This window comes from Gorilla gorilla, chromosome 11 (genome assembly GCF_029281585.2).
Source record: "Gorilla gorilla gorilla isolate KB3781 chromosome 11, NHGRI_mGorGor1-v2.1_pri, whole genome shotgun sequence".
NCBI lineage: Eukaryota > Metazoa > Chordata > Mammalia > Primates > Hominidae > Gorilla > Gorilla gorilla.
The window spans coordinates 60,906,942-60,925,612 of record NC_073235.2 but is presented as its reverse complement, the minus strand read 5'-3'; the positions used below and the strand labels follow the sequence as shown (position 1 = coordinate 60,925,612).

At 39.8% G+C, this 18,671-nt stretch overlaps 1 protein-coding gene and 1 pseudogene across 4 annotated transcripts in view; one reads left to right on the top strand and one right to left on the bottom strand.

Annotated features, from left to right (window-relative positions):
- The window catches only part of CCDC148 (coiled-coil domain containing 148), a 291,643-nt gene that overhangs the window by 16,022 nt on the left and 256,950 nt on the right, over positions 1-18,671 (top strand). The gene's annotated exons all lie outside the window — the stretch shown is intronic.
- LOC101126832 (heterogeneous nuclear ribonucleoprotein D-like) lies at positions 10,462-17,318 on the bottom strand (annotated as a pseudogene).

The window sequence follows — 18,671 nt, the reverse complement described above, 5'->3', positions numbered from 1 at the left end:
AGTTCATTCCTTTTTATTGGTGAGTAGTATTCCATTACAGTAGTCTCCCACTTATTCGTGGTTTTACTTTCTGTAGTTTCAGTTACCTGCCAAAAAATTAAGATATTTTGAAAGAGAGACCACATTTACATAATTTTATTACAGTATGTTGCTATAAACCTTCTATTTTATTACTGGTTATTTTGTTAATCTTTTACTGTGCCTAATTTATAAATTAAACTTTATCATAGGTACATAAGTATAAGAAAAAACAGCGTATATAGGTTATGGTACTATTCGAGATTTCAGGTATCCACTGGGGGTCTTGAATGCATCTCCTGAGAATAACGGGGGACTATTGTGCATGTGTTTATTTCTTTATTCATCTACCTGTTGATGGGCATTTGAGTTGTTTCAGTTTTTGGTTATTATGAGTAATGTATGTATATTTATGTACAGTTTTTTTGGAGGTGTACATTGTTTCGCTTGATATTGCTGGGTCCCAAAATAAGTTTGTTTAACTATTTAACAGTTAAGAAACTGCCAAACAGTTTTCCAAAATGGCTATACCATTTTACACTCCTGACAGCAATCTATAACGTTTCAGTTATTCCACATTCTTGTCAACACTTGATATTATCAACATTTAAATTTTAGGCTGGGTGCTATGCCTCACACCTGTAATCTCAGCACTTTTGGAGGCTGACGCAGGAAGATCTCTTGAGCCCGGATGTTCAAGACCAGCCAGGGCAACATAGTGAGACCTCATCTCTACTAAAAGTAATAGTAATTAAAAAAATAGCTGGGTGTGATGGAACATGCCTGTAGTCCTAGCTACTCAGGAGGTAAGGTAGGAAGATGCTTCATCCCAGGAGGTGGAGGCTACATTGAGCCATAATTACACCACTGCACTCCAGCCTGCACAACAGAGAAATACCTTGTATAAAAAAGTAAAGTAATAATAATAAATGTTATCTGCTGTAATGTGTGTGTAGTGGCATCTTATTGTAGTTTAAATTTACATTTTCCTGATGACTAAGGATGTTGAACATTTTTTAATATGCTTATTGAGCATTACTATATCTTCTATTGTGAAGCATATGTTCAAATAGTCTACCCTTTCTTTTTTGGATATCATGTTGCTGGCATATATACATGGCTAATGTCATGTAACTATCCAGACATCTTTTTTTTTCTTTTTATACTTTAACTTCCAGGGTACATGTGCACAACGTACAGGTTTGTTACATATGTACACATGTGCCACGCTGGTATGCTGAACCCATTAACTCATCATTTACATTAGGTATATCTCCTAATGCTATCCCTCCCCCCTGCCCCCACCCCACAACAGGCCTCAGTGTGTGATGTTCCCCACCCTGTGTCCAAGTGTTCTCATTGTTCAATTCCCACATATGAGTGAGAACATGCGGTGTTTGGTTTCCTGTCCCTCCAATAGTTTTCTGAGAATGATGGTTTCCAGCTTCATCCATGTCCCTACAAAGGACATGAGCTCATCCTTTTTTATGGCTGCATAGTATTCCATGGTGTATATGTGCCACATTTTCTTAATCCAGTCTATCATTGTTGGACATTTGGGTTGGTTCCAAGCCTTAGCTCTTGTGAATAGTGCCACAATAAACATATGTGTGCATGTGTCTTTATAGCAGCATGATTTATAATCCTCTGGGTATATACCCAGTAATGGGATGGCTGGGTCAAATGGTATTTCTAGTTCTAGATCCCTGAGGAATCGCCACACTGACTTCCACAATGGTTGAACTAGTTTACAGTCCCACCAGCAGTGTAAAAGTGTTCCTATTTCTCCACATCCTCTCCAACACCTGTTGTTTCCTGACTTTTTAATGATCACCATTCTAACTGGTGTGAGATGGTATCTCATTGTGGTTTTGATTTGCATTTCTCTGATGGCCAGTGATGATGAGCATTTTTTCATGTGTCTGTTGGCTGCATAAATGTCTTCTTTTGAGAAGTGTCTGTTCATATCCTTCGCCCACTTTTTGATGGGGTTGTTTGTTTTTTTCTTGTAAATTTGTTTGAGTTCATTGTAGATTCTGGATATTAGCCCTTTGTCAGATGAGTAGATTGCAAAAATTTTCTCCCATTCTGTAGGTTGCCTGTTCACTCTGATGGTAGTTTCTTTTGCTGTGCAGAAGCACTTTATTTTAATTAGATCCCATTTGTCAATTTTGTCTTTTGTTGCCATTGCTTTTGGTGTTTTGGACGTGAAGTCCTTGCCCATGCCTATGTCCTGAATGGTATTGCCTAGGTTTTCTTCTAGGGTTTTTATGGTTTTAGGTCTAACCTTCAAGTCTTTAATCCATCTTGAATTAATTTTTGTGTAAGGTGTAAAGAAGGGATCCAGTTTCAGCTTTCTACATATGGCTAGCCAGTTTTCCCAGCACCATTTATTAAATAGGGAATCATTTCCCATTTCTTGTTTTTGTCAGGTTTGTCAAAGATCAGATGGTTGTAGATACGCGGCATTATTTCTGAGGGCTCTGTTCTGTTCCATTGATCTATATGTCTGTTTTGGTACCAGTACCATGCTGTTTTGGTTACTGTAGCCTTGTAGTATAGTTTGAAGTCAGGTAACATGATGCCTCCAGCTTTGTTCTTTTGGCTTAGGATTGACTTGGCAACGCGGGCTCTTTTTTGGTTCCACATGAACTTTAACGTAGTTTTTTCCAATTCTGTGAAGAAAGTCATTGGTAGCTTGATGGGGATGGCATTGAATCTATAAGTTACCTTGGGCAATATGGCCATTTTCACGATATTGATTCTTCCTACCCATGGGCATGGAATGTTCTTCCATTTCTTTGTGTCCTCTTTTATTTCATTGAGTAGTGGTTCGTAGTTCTCCTTGAAGAGGTCCTTCACGTCCCCTGTAAGTTGGATTCCTAGGTATTTTATTCTCTTTGAAGCAGTTGTGAATGGGAATTCACTCATGATTTGGCTCTCTGTCTGTTATTGGTACATAAGAATGCTTGTGCTTTTTGCACATTGATGTTGTATCCTGAGACTTTGCTGAAGTTGCTTATCAGCTTAAGGAGATTTTGGGCTGAGACGATGGGGTTTTCTAGATATACAATCATGTCATCTGCAAACAGGGACAATTTGACTTCCTCTTTTCCTAATTGAATGCCCTTTATTTCCTTCTCTTGCCTGATTGCCCTGGTCAGCACTTCCAACACTATGTTGAATAGGAGGGGTAAGAGAGGGCATCCCTGTCTTGTGCCAGTTTTCAAAGGGAATGCTTCCAGTTTTTGCCCATTCAGTATGATATTGGCTGTGGGTTTGTCATAGATAGTTCTTATTATTTTGAGATATGTCCCATCAATACGTAATTTATTAAGAGTTTTCAGCATGAAGTGCTGTTGAATTTTGTCAAAGGCCTTTTCTGCATCTACTGAGATAATCATGTGGTTTTTGTCTTTGGTTCTGTTTATATGATGGATTACATTTATTGATTTGCGTATGTTGAACCAACCTTGCATCCCAGGGATGAAGCCCACTTGATCATGGTGGATAAGCTTTTTGATGTGCTGCTGGATTCGGTTTGCCAGTATTTTATTGAGGATTTTTGCATCAATGTTCATCAAGGATATTGGTCTAAAATTCTCTTTTTTGGTTGTGTCTCTGCCAGGCTTTGGTATCAGGATGATGCTGGCCTCATAAAATGAGTTAGGGAGGATTCCCTCTTTTTCTATTATTTGGAATAGTTTCAGAAGGAATGGTACCAGCTCCTCCTTCTACCTCTGCTAGAATTTGGCTGTGAATCCATCTGGTCCTGGATTTTATTTGGTTTGTAAGCTATTAATTATTGCTTCAATTTCAGAGCCTGTTATTTGTTTATTCAGAGATTCAATTTCTTCCTGGTTTAGTCTTGAGAGGGTGTATGTGTCGAGGAATTTAACCATTTCTTCTAGATTTTCTAGTTTATTTCCGTAGAGGTGTTTATAGCATTTTCTGATGGTGGTTTGTATTTCTGTGGGATCAGTGGTGATATCCCCTTTATCATTTTTTATTGTGTCTATTTGATTCTTCTCTCTTTTCTTTTTATTAGTCTTGCTAGCGGTCTATCAATTTTGTTGGTCTTTTCAACAAACTAGCTCCTGGATTCATTGATTTTTTTGAAGGATTTTTCGTGTCTCTATCTCCTTCCGTTCTGCTCTGATCTTAGTTATTTCTTGCCTTCTGCTAGCTTTTGAATGTGTTTGCTCTTGCTTCTCTAGTTCTTTTAGTTGTGATGTTAGGGTGTCCATTTTAGATCTTTCCTGCTTTCTCTTGTGGGCATTTAGTGCTATAAATTTCCCTCTACACACTGCATTTAAGGTGTCCCAGAGATTCTGGTATGTTGTGTCTTTGTTCTCATTGGTTTCAAAGAACATCTTTATTTCTGCCTTCATTTTGATATGTACCCAGTAGTCATTCAGGAGCAGGTTGTTCAGTTTCCATGTAGTTGTGCGGTTTTGAGTGAGTTTCTGAATCCTGAGTTCTAGTTTGATTGCACTGTGGTCCGAGAGACAGTTCGTTATAATTTCTGTTCTTTGACATTTGCTGAGGAGTGCTTTACTTCTAACTATGTGGTCAATTTTGGAATAAGTGTGATGTGGTGCTGAAAAGAATGTATATTCTGTTGATTTGGGGTGGAAAGTTCTGTAGATGTCTATTAGGTCTGCTTGGTGCAGAGCTGAGTTCAATTCCTGGATATCCTTGTTAACTTTCTGTCTTGTTGATCTGTCTAATGTTGACAGTGAGGTGTTCAAGTCTCCCATTATTATTGTGTGGGGGTCTAAGTCTCTTTGTAGGTCTCTAAGGACTTGCTTTATGAATCTGGGTGCTCCTGTATTGGGTGCATATATATTTAGGATAGTTAGCTCTTCTTGTTGAATTGATCCCTTTACCATTATGTAATGGCCTTCTTTGTCTCTTTTGATCTTTGTTGATTCAAAGTCTGTTTTATCAGAGACTAGGATCGCAACCCCTGCTTTTTTTGTTTTCTATTTGCTTGGTAGATCTTCCTCCATCCCTTTATTTTGAGCTTATGTTTGCCTGTGCATGTGAGATGGGTCTCCTGAATACAGCACACTGATGGGTCTTGACTCTTTATCCAATTTGCCAGTCTGTGTCTTTTAATTGGAGCATTTAGCCTGTTTACATTTAAAGTTAATATTGTTTGTGTGAATTTGATCCTGTCATTATGATGGTAGCTGGTTATTTTGCTTGTTGGTTTATACAGTTTCTTCCTAGCATTGATGGTCTTTACAATTTGGCATGTTTTTACAGTGGCCAGTACCAGTTGTTGCTTTCCATATTTATTACTTCCTTCAGGGGCTCTTGTAAGGCAGGCCTGGTGGTGACAAAATCTCTCAGTATTTGCTTGTCTGTAAAGGATTTTATTTCTCCTTCACTTATGAAGCTTAGTTTGGCTGGATATGAAATTCTGGATTGAAAATTCTTTTCTTTAAGAATGTTGAATATTGGCCCCCACTCTCTTCTGGCTTGGAGAGTTTCTGCCGAGAGATCTGCTATTAGTCTGATGGGCTTCCCTTTGTGGGTAACCCGACCTTTCTCTCTGGCTGCCTTTAACATTTTTTCCTTCATTTGAACTTTGGTGAATCTGACAATTATGTGTCTTGGAGTTGCTCTTCTCGAGGAGTATCTTTGTGGCGTTCTCTGTATTTACTGAATCTGAACGTTGGCCTGCCTTGCTAGATTGGGGAAGTTCTCCTGGATAATATCCTGCAGAGTGTTTTCCAACTTGGTTCCCTTCTCCCCATCACTTTCAGGTACACCAGTCAGACGTAGATTTGGTCTTTTCACATAGTCCCATATTTCTTGGAGGCTTTGCTCATTTCTTTTCATTCTTTTTTCTCTAAACTTCCCTTCTCGCTTCATTTCATTCATTTCATCTTCCATCGCTGATACCCTTTCTTCCAGTTGATCACATCGGCTCCTAAGGCTTCTGCATTCTTCACGTAGTTCTCGAGCCTTGGTTTTCAGCTCCATCAGCTCCTTTAAGCACTTCTCTGTATTGGTTATTCTAGTTATACATTCTTCTAAATTTTTTTCAAAGTTTTCAACTTCTTTGCCTTTGGTTTGAATGTCCTCCCGTAGCTCAGAGTAATTTGATCGTCTGAAGCCTTCTTCTCTCAGCTCGTCAAAGTCATTCTCCATCCAGCTTTGTTCCATTGCTGGTGAGGAACTGCGTTCCTTTGGAGGAGGAGAGGTGCTCTGCGTTTTAGAGTTTCCAGTTTTTCTGTTCTGTTTTTTCCCCATCTTTGTGGTTTTATCTACTTTTGGTCTTTGATGATGGTGACGTACAGATGGGTTTTCGGTGTGGATGTCCTTTCTGTTTGTTAGTTTTCCTTCTAACAGACAGGACCCTCAGCTGCAGGTCTGTTGGAATACCCTGCCGTGTGAGGTGTCAGTGTGCCCCTGCTGGGGGGTGCCTCCCAGTTAGGCTGCTCGGGGGTCAGGGGTCAGGGACCCACTTGAGGAGGCAGTCTGCCCGTTCTCAGATCTCCAGCTGCGTGCTGGGAGAACCACTGCTCTCTTCAAAGCTGTCAGACAGGGACATTTAAGTCTGCAGAGGTTACTGCTGTCTTTTTGTTTGTCTGCGCCCTGCCCCCAGAGGTGGAGCCTACAATGGCAGGCAGGCCTGGTTGAGCTGTGGTGGGCTCCACCCAGTTCGAGCTTCCCGGCTGCTTTGTTTACCTAAGCAAGCCTGGGCAATGGCGGGCGCCCCTCCCCCAGCCTGGCTGCCGCCTTGCATTTTGATCTCAGACTGCTGTGCTAGCAGTCAGCGAGACTCCGTGGGCGTAGGACCGTCCGAGCCAGGTGTGGGATATAATCTCGTGGTGCGCCGTTTTTTAAGCCGGTCTGAAAAGCGCAATATTCGGGTTGGAGTGACCCGATTTTCCAGGTGCGTCCATCACCCCTTTCTTTGACTCGGAACGGGAACTCCCTGACCCCTTGCCCTTCCCAGGTGAGGCAATGCCTCGCCCTGCTTCGGCTCGCGCACGGTGCGCGCACCCACTGGCCTGCGCCCACTGTCTGGCACTCCCTAGTGAGGTGAACCCGGTACCTCAGATGGAAATGCAGAAATCACCCGTCTTCTGCATCGCGCACACTGGGAGCTGTAGACCGGAGCTGTTCCTATTCGGCCATCTTGGCTCCTCCCCAGTGATCACCATTCTAACTGGTGTGAGATGGTATCTCATTGTGGTTTCAAACTTCTATTTCCAGCCTAGCCCTCTCTTACGTGCTCTAAACCCTCCTGCCTGCTTTGACATCTCTAAGGCAACTCAAAGTCAAGTTAATGAAATTGCTATCTTCTCACCTTCCCTGACACCTGCCTCCAAATCTGGCCCTCTTCCAGATTTCAACGAATTATTCCTCCATCCCATCTAGTTGTGCTGTTAAGAAATGAGGAGCAGATCTTGGACAGTTTCCTTTTTCTTATTCCGCTCAATCCCTGACCCTACCTCCTTGTATATTCTCTCCATCAGCAAGTTCTGTAGTTTTACTTCTTTAGTCTTTTGACCCCATTTACGTCTCATCATTGCCACTGAATTAGTTTAAGCTACATATCATCTTTCATCTGATCTACTGTAATAGTCTCCTAAGTGGCCTCTGTGTATCTCCTCTAATCCTCCACCCAAATCTGCTCTCAATACCCCAGGCTAAAGTGACCTTCCAAAGATCAGATCTGAGCATGTCAGCCCCTTCCTTAAGTCTCCTCCATAGATTCTTATTGATTTTAGGATAAAGACTCTAATCCTAAATAAAGCCTAAAAGACTCTCTGTGTTTTGGCCATTGTCTGCTTCTCCTGCTTCTTCTCTACCGCAATGATCTTGACTGTGTTCCCCAACCAACTGGCTTCTTTCAGTTTTTGGAAAATGCCCCACTTCCTTCTTTTTTGTGTGTGTAAAGTCTTACCCTGCCACCCAGTCTAGAGTGCAATGGTGAGATGATGGCTAACTGTAGCCTCGACCTCTTCAGCTCAAGCTGTCTTCCTACCTAAGGCCTCCCGGGTAGCTGAGATTATAGGCATGTGCTACCACACCCACCTAATTTTTGTTTTTTTTTTTAGAGATGGGGTCTCGCCTTGTTGCCGAGGCTGGTCTCGAACTCCTGAGCTCAAGTCATCCTCCAGCCTCAGCCCCCTAAAGTGTTGGGATTATAGGTATGAGCCACCATACCTGGTTCCCTCTTTCCTTCTTGCCATAGTATCTCAGCATATGCAATTCTGTTTGAAATATCCGTTCCTACCTTTAAATCACACTCTGCTCCAGGTTAACTCCTATTTATAATATCTGTAGATTCCAGCTTTGCCACCTCTTCAAGAAAGCCCTTTTTTCCCTTTAAGTACATACTTTGTTTATAATTGTATAAAAGTGGTTATGTCACTGCCACTTTGTCCCCTAGTGAAAATAAGATCCATGTCCTCAGCACTAGGCCCTACATAAATATTTTTGAATGGATAAGTGAATGAATTACTCAATGGTTTCCATTTATTTTTATAGAATCATGAACATAATAAGTCATAAATGAAAATTTGTTAAACACTTTATGAATTGTTGCCTAATGTGCATTATCATTTCATCTGTTCTGAATGACTGTTTATGGCCTTTTAAAACGAGGTTTATATTTTATTGAAATTATAGTATAGACAATTTTAGATAAACTCTCACTGTGAGGTCAAATTATTATTTCTTTATTGTTTTTATTTATTTCAAAAGCCTTTATTCATTTTTGGTCAGAGAAAAGGACAATCTCAAGGTCAACTTTTCACTTAATTATATGTTTGAACTTACAGGATTCACTACCTAGACACTGTGCCTACTGACAACACAAAATGAACTGCCTTCTAGTCCCTAGAGTTGCATGTTGAAAGAATAAGCAGAATCCTTTGCAATAAGCCAACATTGGTACTTATCCTAGGTGTAAGGTGTAATAGAAAAACAGAAGCAAAAATGGACAAGATCATTGTAACTTTATAGCACAACAAGTGCAAATATCACTGGAACAAATAAAGTTACAGGCACCAAATTTTTTTAAAAGGCAGGTTCATAAGCATAAAAAACTTAAATTGGTTGCACAAGATTAACTACTCTGCATGTGGACACGTGTGCCAATCCCAGTAGTTAACCTGGAGACAAACATCCTTAAATCCAATTAACTATACTGAATGCCAAATTCAAAGTTTGTGTTTACCTAGGTCCTCTAAAACCTAGATATGAAATTATTTCTTTTCAATGAACCAGGAAAATCTACTGTAATGACAGGAGTCAGGAACACTTGGATCAACATTAACATATATCTAAGACTTACCTTTTCCACTATTCCTTCCTACATCTGAATATGCAAATGCTTACCTACTCAAGTTTATTCACTAACTACATTAAAATGATATTTACTATCATGACTTTTTCTAAACTCACACGGCATTTGCAGTTAACTGTAATACAGCTTCCTCAGAATGCCCAAATAGAAAATATTTTGTTCAGTGTTGTGATGGCTGTGACATAACACTAACAGAATATAACTAAATCAGTTATTCTGCCACTACTTCAAATTTTAATTGAACTTTTGATCAAACTCTAATGGATAATCTCATACCTATCTGTGAAATTCCTTGTGTTATAATTACTTTCAATACTTTACACTATAGTTCCTACCACAGTTTTACAGTGTTCTTTTCTATATTTATTTGGATTTTTACTAAGAGAATTAACATCATGGTGTTATGATTATAATTGCATATAAAGCTTTTTCTAGCAGACCACTGATTAGCTCTAAAGTCAAAGAAGTAATTAGCAATTCAAAGATGGCTTTCCAGAGACAAGAACAAAGCAAAAGGAGCTACTAATAATCATGTTACAATCCAGAGGACACATGGTCTACTAGAAAGCTTCCAGTGATCACAACACTGTGACTTTGTCTCAGGACAGTGTCTTCAGATATCCAGAGGGGAAAAACATCATCCAAAGATGTGGTGGAAACTTCAGTTAACAGACAGATGAAGCCTTAAGAGCATGGAATATATCTACATATTGGGAAACAGGGTGTCACTGTGGCTGGCTATTTATAAAGGACCACAGTTTCTCCCTATGGATCAATTCTCTCCGCACAACAAACTGTGCCTTAATTATTGCTTATTTAAAATTATATTTTTATGGAGCCATGTGGTACCTGACACAGAAAAATAATCACATAAGGAAGCATTTATTTGAGGTTTAATATAAAATCATACAAATAAAATGTGTATAAACACAAATCCACATTGAGTCATAACATAGATAGCAAAGGACAAAGTAAAAACAAAGAACATGAATTGGCAGCTATATACAGTTAGAACAATTGTGTCTTGTACACTAGAAAGTCTTTTACAAAATAATCATCTTAGATCAACAAAAGACCAGTCTTCAATGTCATCCTGCAAGATGGGTTATTTTAGTATCATCTCCTGTTTTCTCCAATGTCCTCCTTTAGTATGGCTGGTGATTGTTTTGGTGATTGCGACCCCCTGGAGATGCCTTGCGATAAGTGCTCTTTTGGCCACTATAGTCTGCATACACCTGTGCATAGTCATGGTTCCTATAGTTATACCCAGCATGATCACATCTGCCATAGCCACTACAGTTTTGATCACCACCATAGGCACTATTGTAATTCCCATTGCCGCGATCATAGTAGTCACTAGATCATTGATTCCAGTTATGCCTTGACCTTGGTCACGACCCCCTAGGGCCCCCTCATTCACTGGTTGCAGCACCTGTTCTTCCTTTTTGTTTTGGTGTTGCAGCTTCTACATCTCTTTGGGTTGTGCAACTTTGATTTCACACTTCCCAGAACCAATTTGATAATAATCTGCTGTCTAACAATTTCTTTACTGGCTCTTCATCTGTATATATGAGAAAACAAAATCTTCTTTTATTTGTTTTTGTATCCATGGGAATTTCAAAATTTTCAAACTTTCCAAAGGCTCCAATATATTCTTTAATTTGTTTTTCAGAAGTTTCTGGGCTCAATCCACCCACAAAACCCTTTTTGGGGGATTCTTTCCCTTTTTTTAATTATTATACTTTAAGTTCTAGGGTACATATGCATAACGTGCAGGTTTGTTACATAGGTATACATGTGCCATGTTGGTGTGCTGCACCCATTAACTCGTCATTTACATTAGGTATATCTCCTAATGTTATCCCTCCCCACTCCCCCCACCCCATGACAGGCCCTGGTGTGTGATGTTCCCCACCCTGTGTCCAAGTGTTCTCATTGTTCAATTCCCACATATGAGTGAGAACATGCGGTGTTTGGTTTCCCGTCCTTGTGATAGTTTGCTGAGAATGATGGTTTCCAGCTTCATCCATGTCCCTACAAAGGACATGAACTCATCCTTTTTTATGGCTGCATAGTATTCCATGGTGTATATGTGCCACATTTTCTTAATCCAGTGTATCATTGATGGACATTTGGGTTAGTTCCAAGTCTTTTCTATTGTGAATAGTGCCGCGATAAACATACGTGTGCATGTGTCCTTATAGCAGCATGATTTATAATCCTTTGGGTGTATACTCAGTAATGGCATGGCTAGGTCAAATGATATTTCTAGTTCTAGATCCTTGAGGAATCGCCACACTGACTTCCACAATGGTTGAACTAGTTTACAGTCCCACCAACAGTGTGAAAGTGTTCCTATTTCTCCACATCCTCTCCAACACCTGTTGTTTCCTGACTTTTTAATGATCACCATTCTAAATGGTGTGAGATGGTATCTCATTGTGGTTTTGATGTGCATTTCTGTGATGGCCAGCGATGATGAACATTTTTTCATGGTCTGTTGACTGCATAAATGTCTTCTTTTGAGAAGTGTCTGTTCATATCCTTCACCCACTTTTTGATGGGGTTGTTTGATTTTTTCTTGTAAATTTGTTTAAGTTCTTTGTAGATTCTGGATATTAGCCCTTTGTCAGATGGGTAGATTACAAAAATTTTCTCCCATTCTGTAGGTTGCCTGTTCACTCTGACGGTAGTTTCTTTTGCTGTGCAGAAGCTCTTTATTTTAATTAGATCCCATTTGTCAATTTTGTCTTTTGTTGCCATTGCTTTTGGTGTTTTAGTCATGAAGTCCTTGCCCGAGCCTATGTCCTGAATGGTATTGCCTAAGTTTTCTTCTAAGGTTTTTGTGGTTTTAGGTCTAACATTTAAGTCTTTAATCCATCTTGAATTAAGTTTTGTATAAGGTGTAAGGAAGGGATCCAGTTTCAGCTTTCTACATATGGCTAGCCAGTTTTCCCAGCACCATTTATTAAATAGGGATCCTTTCCCCATTGCTCATTTTTGTCAGGTTTGTCAAAGATCAGGTGCTTGTAGATGTGTGGTATTATTTCTATTCCATTGGTCTATATCTCTGTTTTAGTACCAGTACCATGCTGTTTTGGTTACTGTAGCCTTGTAGTATAGTTTGAAGTCAGGTAGCACGATGCCTCCAGCTTTGTTCTTTTGGCTTAGGATTGTCTTGGCAATGTGGGCTCTTTCTTGGTTCCATATGAACTTTAAAGTAGTTTTTTCCAATTCTGTGAAGAAAGTCATTGGTAGCTTGATGGGGATGGCATTGAATGTATAAATTACTTTGGGCAGTGTGGCCATTTTCACGATATTGATTCTTCCTATCCATGAGTATGGAATGTTCTTCCATTTGTTTCGGTCCTCTTTTATTTCATTGAGCAGTGGTTTGTAGTTCTCCTTAAAGAGGTCCTTTATGTCCTTTGTAAGTTGGATTCCTAGGTATTTTATTCTCTTTGAAGCAATTCTGAATGGGAGTTCACTCATGATTTGGCTCTCTGTTTGTTATTGGTGTATAGTACCGCTTGTGATTTTTGCACATTGATTTTGTATCCTGAGACTTTACTGAAGTTGCTTACTAGCTTAAGGAGATTTTGGGCTGAAACCATGGGGTTTTCTAAATATACAGTCATGTCATCTACAAACAGGGACAATTTGACTTCCTCTTTTCCTAACTGAATACCCTTTATTTCTTTCTCCTGCCTGATTGCTCGGGCCAGAACTTCCAATACTATGTTGAATAGGAGTGGTGAGAGAGGGCATCTCTGCCTTGTGCCAGTTTTCAAAGGGAATGCTTCCAGTTTTTGCCCATTCAGTATGATATTGGCTGTGGGTTTGTCATAAATATCTCTTATAATTTTGAGATACGTCCCATCAATACCTAATTTATGGAGAGTTTTTAGCATGAAGGGCTGTTGAATTTTGTCAAAGGCCTTTTCTGCGTCTATTTAGATAATCATGTGGATTTGTCTTTGGTTCTGTTTATATGATGGATTACATTTACTGATTGGCATATGTTGAACCGGCCTTGCATCCCAGGGATGAAGTCCACTTGATCATGGTGAATAAGCTTTTTGATGTGCTGCTGGATTCGGTTTGCCAGTACTTTATTGAGGATTTTTCCTCAATAAAGGAAAGGTTTATTGGTCTAAAATTCTCTTTTTTTGTTGTGTCTCTGCCAGGCTTTGGTATCAGGATGATGCTGGCCTCATAAAATGAGTTAGGGAGGATTCCCTCTTTTTCTATTATTTGGAATAGTTTCAGAAGGAATGGTACTAGCTCCTCCTTCTACCTTCTACCTCTGCTAGAATTTGGCTGTGAATCCATCTGGTCCTGGACTTTTTTTGTTGCTAGGCTATTAATTATTGCCTCAATTTCAGAGCCTGTTATTGGTCTATTCAAGGATTCAACTTCTCCCCGGTGTAGTCTTAGGAGGGTGTATGTGTCGAGGAATTTATCCATTTCTTCTAGATTTTCTAGTTTATTTGCGTAGAGGTGTTTATAGTATTCTCTGATGGTAGTTTGTATTTCTGTGGGATAGGTGGTGATAACCCCTTTATCATTTTTATTGCGTCTATTTGATTCTTCTCTCTTTTCTTCTTTATTAGTCTTGCTAGTGGTCTATCAATTTTGTTGATCTTTTCAACAAACCAGCTCCTGGATTCGTTGATTTTTTGAAGGGTTTTTTGTGTCTCTATCTCCTTCCATTCTGCTCTGATCTTAGTTATTTCTTGCCTTCTGCTAGCTTTTGAATGTGTTTGCTCTTGCTTCTCGAGTTCTTTTAATTGTGATGTTAGGGTGTCCATTTTAAATCTTTCCTGCTTTCTGTTGTGGGCATTTAGTGCTATAAATTTCGCTCTACACACTGCTTTAAATGTGTCCCAGAGGTGGTGGTATGTTGTGTCTTTGTTCTCATTGGTTTCAAAGAACATCTTTATTTCTGCCTTCATTTCGTCATGTACCCAGTAGTCATTCAGGAGCAGGTTGTTCAGTTTCCAAGTAGTTGAGCAGTTTTGAGCGAGTTTCTGAATCCTGAGTTCTAGTTTGATTGCACTGTAGTCTGAGAGACAGTTTGTTATAATTTCTGTTCTTTGACATTTGCTGAGGAGTGCTTTACTTCTAACTATGTGGTCAATTTTGGAATAAGTGTGATGTGGTGCTGAGAAGAATGTATATTCCGTTGATTTGGGGTGGAGAGTTCTGTAGATGTCTATTATGTCTGCTTGGTGCAGAGCTGAGTTCAATTCCTGGATATCCTTGTTAACTTTCTGTCTCGTTGATCTGTCTAATGTTGACAGTGGGGTGTTCAAGTCTCCCATTATTATTGTGTGGGAGTCTAAGTCTCTTTGTAGGTCTCTAAGAACTTGCTTTATGAATCTGGGTGCTCCTGTATTGAGTGCATATATATTTAGGATAGTTAGCTCTTCTTGTTGAATTGATCCCTTTACCATTATATAATGGCCTTCTTTGTCTCTTTTGATCTTTGTTGGTTTAAAGTCTCTTTTGTCAGAGACTAGGATTGCAACCCCTGCTTTTTTTTGTTTTCTATTTGCTTGGTAGATCTTCCTCCATCCCTTTATTTTGAGCCTATGTTTGTCTCTGCACGTGAGATGGGTCTCCTGAATACAGCACACTGATGGGTCTTGACTCTATCCAATTTGCCAGTCTGTGTATTTTAATTGGAGCATTTAGCCCATTTACATTTAAGGTTAATATTGTTATGTGCAAATTTAATCCTGTCATTATGATGTTAGCTGGTTATTTCGCTCATTAGTTGACGCAGTTTCTTCCTAGCATCGATGGTCTTTACAATTTGACATGTTTTTGCAGTGGCTGGTACTGGTTGTTCTTTTCCATGTTTAATGCTTCCTTTGGGAGCTCTTGTAAGGCAGGCCTGGTGGTGACAGAATCTCTCAGTATTTGCTTGTCTGTAAAGGATTTTATTTCTCCTTCACTTATGAAGTTTAGTTTGGGTGGATATGAAATTCTGGGTTGAAAATTCTTTTCTTTAAGAATGTTGAATATTGGCCCCCACTCTCTTCTGCCGAGAGATCTGCTGTTAGTCTGATGGGCTTCCCTTTGTGGGTAACTTGACCTTTCTCCCTGGCTGCCCTTAACATTTTTACATTTGGTGAATCTGATAATTATGTGTCTTGGAGTTCCTTTTCTCGAGGAGTATCTTTGTGGCATTCTCTGTATTTCCTGAATTTGAACGTTGGCCTGACTTGCTAGGTTGGGGAAGGACTCCTGGATAATTTCCTGAAGAGTGTTTTCCAACTTGGTTCCATTCTGCCTGTCACTTTCAGGTACACCAATCAGACGTAGATTTGGTCTTTTCACATAGTCCCATATTTCTTGGAGGCTTTGTTCGTTTCTTTTTACTCTTTTTTCGCCAAAGTTCTCTTCTTCCTTCATTTCATTCGTTTAATCTTCAATCACTGATACCCTTTCTTCCATTTGATCAAATCAGCTACTGAATCTTGTGCATGCATCACGTAGTTCTCATGCCATGGTTTTCAGCTGCGTCAGGTCATTTAAGGACTTCTCTACACTGGTTTTTCTAGTTAGCCATTTGTCTCATCTTTTTTCTAGGTTTTTAGCTTCTTTGTGATGGGCTCAAACATCCTCCTTTAGCTAGGAGAAGTTGGATCATCTGAAGCCTTCTCTCAACTCGTCAAAGTCATTCTCTGTCCAGCTTTGTTTCATTGCTGGTAAGGAGCTGCATTCCTTTGGAGGAGAAGAGGCACTCTGATTTTTAGAATTTTCAGCTTTTCTGCTCTGGTTTCTCCCCATCTTTGTGGTTTTATCTACCTTTGGTCTTTGATGATGGTGACGTACGGATGGGGTTTTGGTGTGGATGTCCTTTCTGTTTGTTAGTTTTCCTTCTAACAGTCAGGACCCTCAGCTGCAGGTCTGTTGGAGTTTGCTGGAGGTCCACTCCAGACCCTGTTTGCCTCGGTATCACCACAGGAGGCCTCAAAACAGCGAATATTGCAGAACAGGAAATGTTCCTGCCTGATCCTTCCTCTGGAAGCTTTGTCTCAGAGGGGCAACTGGCCGTGTGAGGTGTCAGTCGGCCCCTACTGTTGCTTTTCAGACAGTGGGTGCAGGACAGTGTGTGCAGCCCACCGAGCAAGAGCCAATGCAGGGCAAGGCATCACCTCACCCGGGAAGCGCAAGGGTTCAGGGAATTCCCTTTCCTAGCCACGGGAAGCTGTGACAGACGGCACCTGGAAAATCAGGTCACTCCCACCCTAATATACTGCACTTTTCCAACGGTCTTAGCAAATGGCACACCAGGAGATTATATCGCATGCCTTGCTTGGAGGGTCCCAGGCCCAGGGAGCCTTGCTCATTGCTAGCACAGCAGTCTGAGATGGAACTGCAAGGTGGCAGTGAGGCTGGGGGAGGGGTGCCCGCCAGCTGAGGCTTGAATAGGTAAACAAAGCGGCAGGGAAGCTTGAACTGGGTGGAGCCCACCACAGCTCAAGAAGGCCCGCCTGCCTCTGTAGACTCCACCTCTGGGGACAGGGCATAGCTGAACAAAAGGCAGCAGAAAACTTCTCCAGGCTTAAATGTCCCTGGTCTGACAGCTTTGAAGAGAGTAGTGGTTCTCCCAGCATGGAGATGCTTTTCCTTTTAGAGCTTTGGTCCTCTTGGAGTCTATCAATTTTCCATCCAGTTTGTGTTCTTTCAGTTCCAAAGCATTATCAACACTAGCAGCATCTCTGAAAAGCACAAATCCAAATCCTTTTATCTCCCAGTGATTGGGTCTGTGTTAATTGTGCAGTCTACAACTTCCCCAAATTGAGATAAGTTTTCAGTCACGTCTTTTTTGCTTTTATCCCAGCTCAAACCTCCAATACACATTTTACTATCATCTTGCTCATTCTTGCTTGCATTCATCTTGGGTCCCTCTGTGAATTCTGTTGCTGTATTTGTTCATGTCCTCCACAGTGAAGGAGTTGTCAGCAGAGAGGTGCTGGCATGCAGACTAGGTTGCTGCAATAGTGATGGCAGAGCAACTATTTCTGTATTTAATATGGTTAAAAGATTTACTTCCTGGTTCCAGTTTTCCTTTCTAGGGGTGGGAAAATTTTTTCTTTCTAGGGGTGGGGAAAGGCCTACTTTCAAAATATTTCAGCTTTCAACTGTATAGATTGTATATTTTCACAAAGGAGGAGATGGTTATCCAGTTTCTAATGAGGGAAATGGGCTTGTAGAGGTAGTTCTGACATCTATCCCCTTTCTCACACATACTCCTGATTACCATAGACTTAAGTAGTCAATGTATTTTTATTGTTTGGCTTAGCTGCCTTTTATTATCTCATATGTTCCTAGCTCTATGTTTAGTGCTTTAGAGTATTACTAATCTCCAAAACAAGCATACAAACATTACTAATCCTATTTTACAAATTAAAAAATTGAGACCCAGAGAAATTAAGCAAATTGTTCAAAGCCATTGTTAGTAAGTGGCAAGGCCAGGATCTCTGAAGTACCAAAACCAATATATACCCTTCCTACTACTTCTTCATGAGCTAATTCCTGGTTTTATCATGGAAAATTGAGAGCTGACTTCACATTTGGCTGTTTCTTGGTTTTTGTGACGTAAACTTCAATCACAAAATTATCTTGTAAAAAAAGGTTTTTTAAAACTTCAGTGACTCATTCTTAATATAACCTTTCCATAGTATTTAAATTTTCATAGAGCTATTTGATGACTTTTTAAAATTAGGCATTGTGAGTTTTAATTCTTTGGAAGTCAGTAGAATTATTTTGATGCTGCTTGTTTCCAAATATTAAAAGCTGAGTAATTTAAGCCTGTGAGCTCAATTAGTTAGAACATGATCTTAGTGTTGATCATCATACAATTCTATTGATGTCCCACAGGAAAAAACTCAGTCCAAAGCTAAACCTAATGCTACTCCTGGCACACATTTGGGTTATTATCTTCTCTAATTATGAAATACAGCATGCAAAGCCAAGTTTCTGCTTCTATATGACCCTAAAAAATGGAATGGGGATGATTTTTATACTTTCTTTCACTCTTCTAAAAGTTACAATTTTGTTTTCTGTTAGCACGCACGTATTGATTCACTCATTGATTCACTCATTTGTTCATTAAAACACTTTTATTGTATGCTTCCTATGTACCAGGCATTATTCTAAGAGATATATGATAAACAAGACAGAAAACATGTTTGCTCCACAGAGCTTCTATTCTAGTGAGGAAAGACAGACAAGCAACCAAAAAAAAAAAAAATAGTGATAATTGTTTGTAAGATGATATAAGAGAGTGTTCTGAAAAAAATCA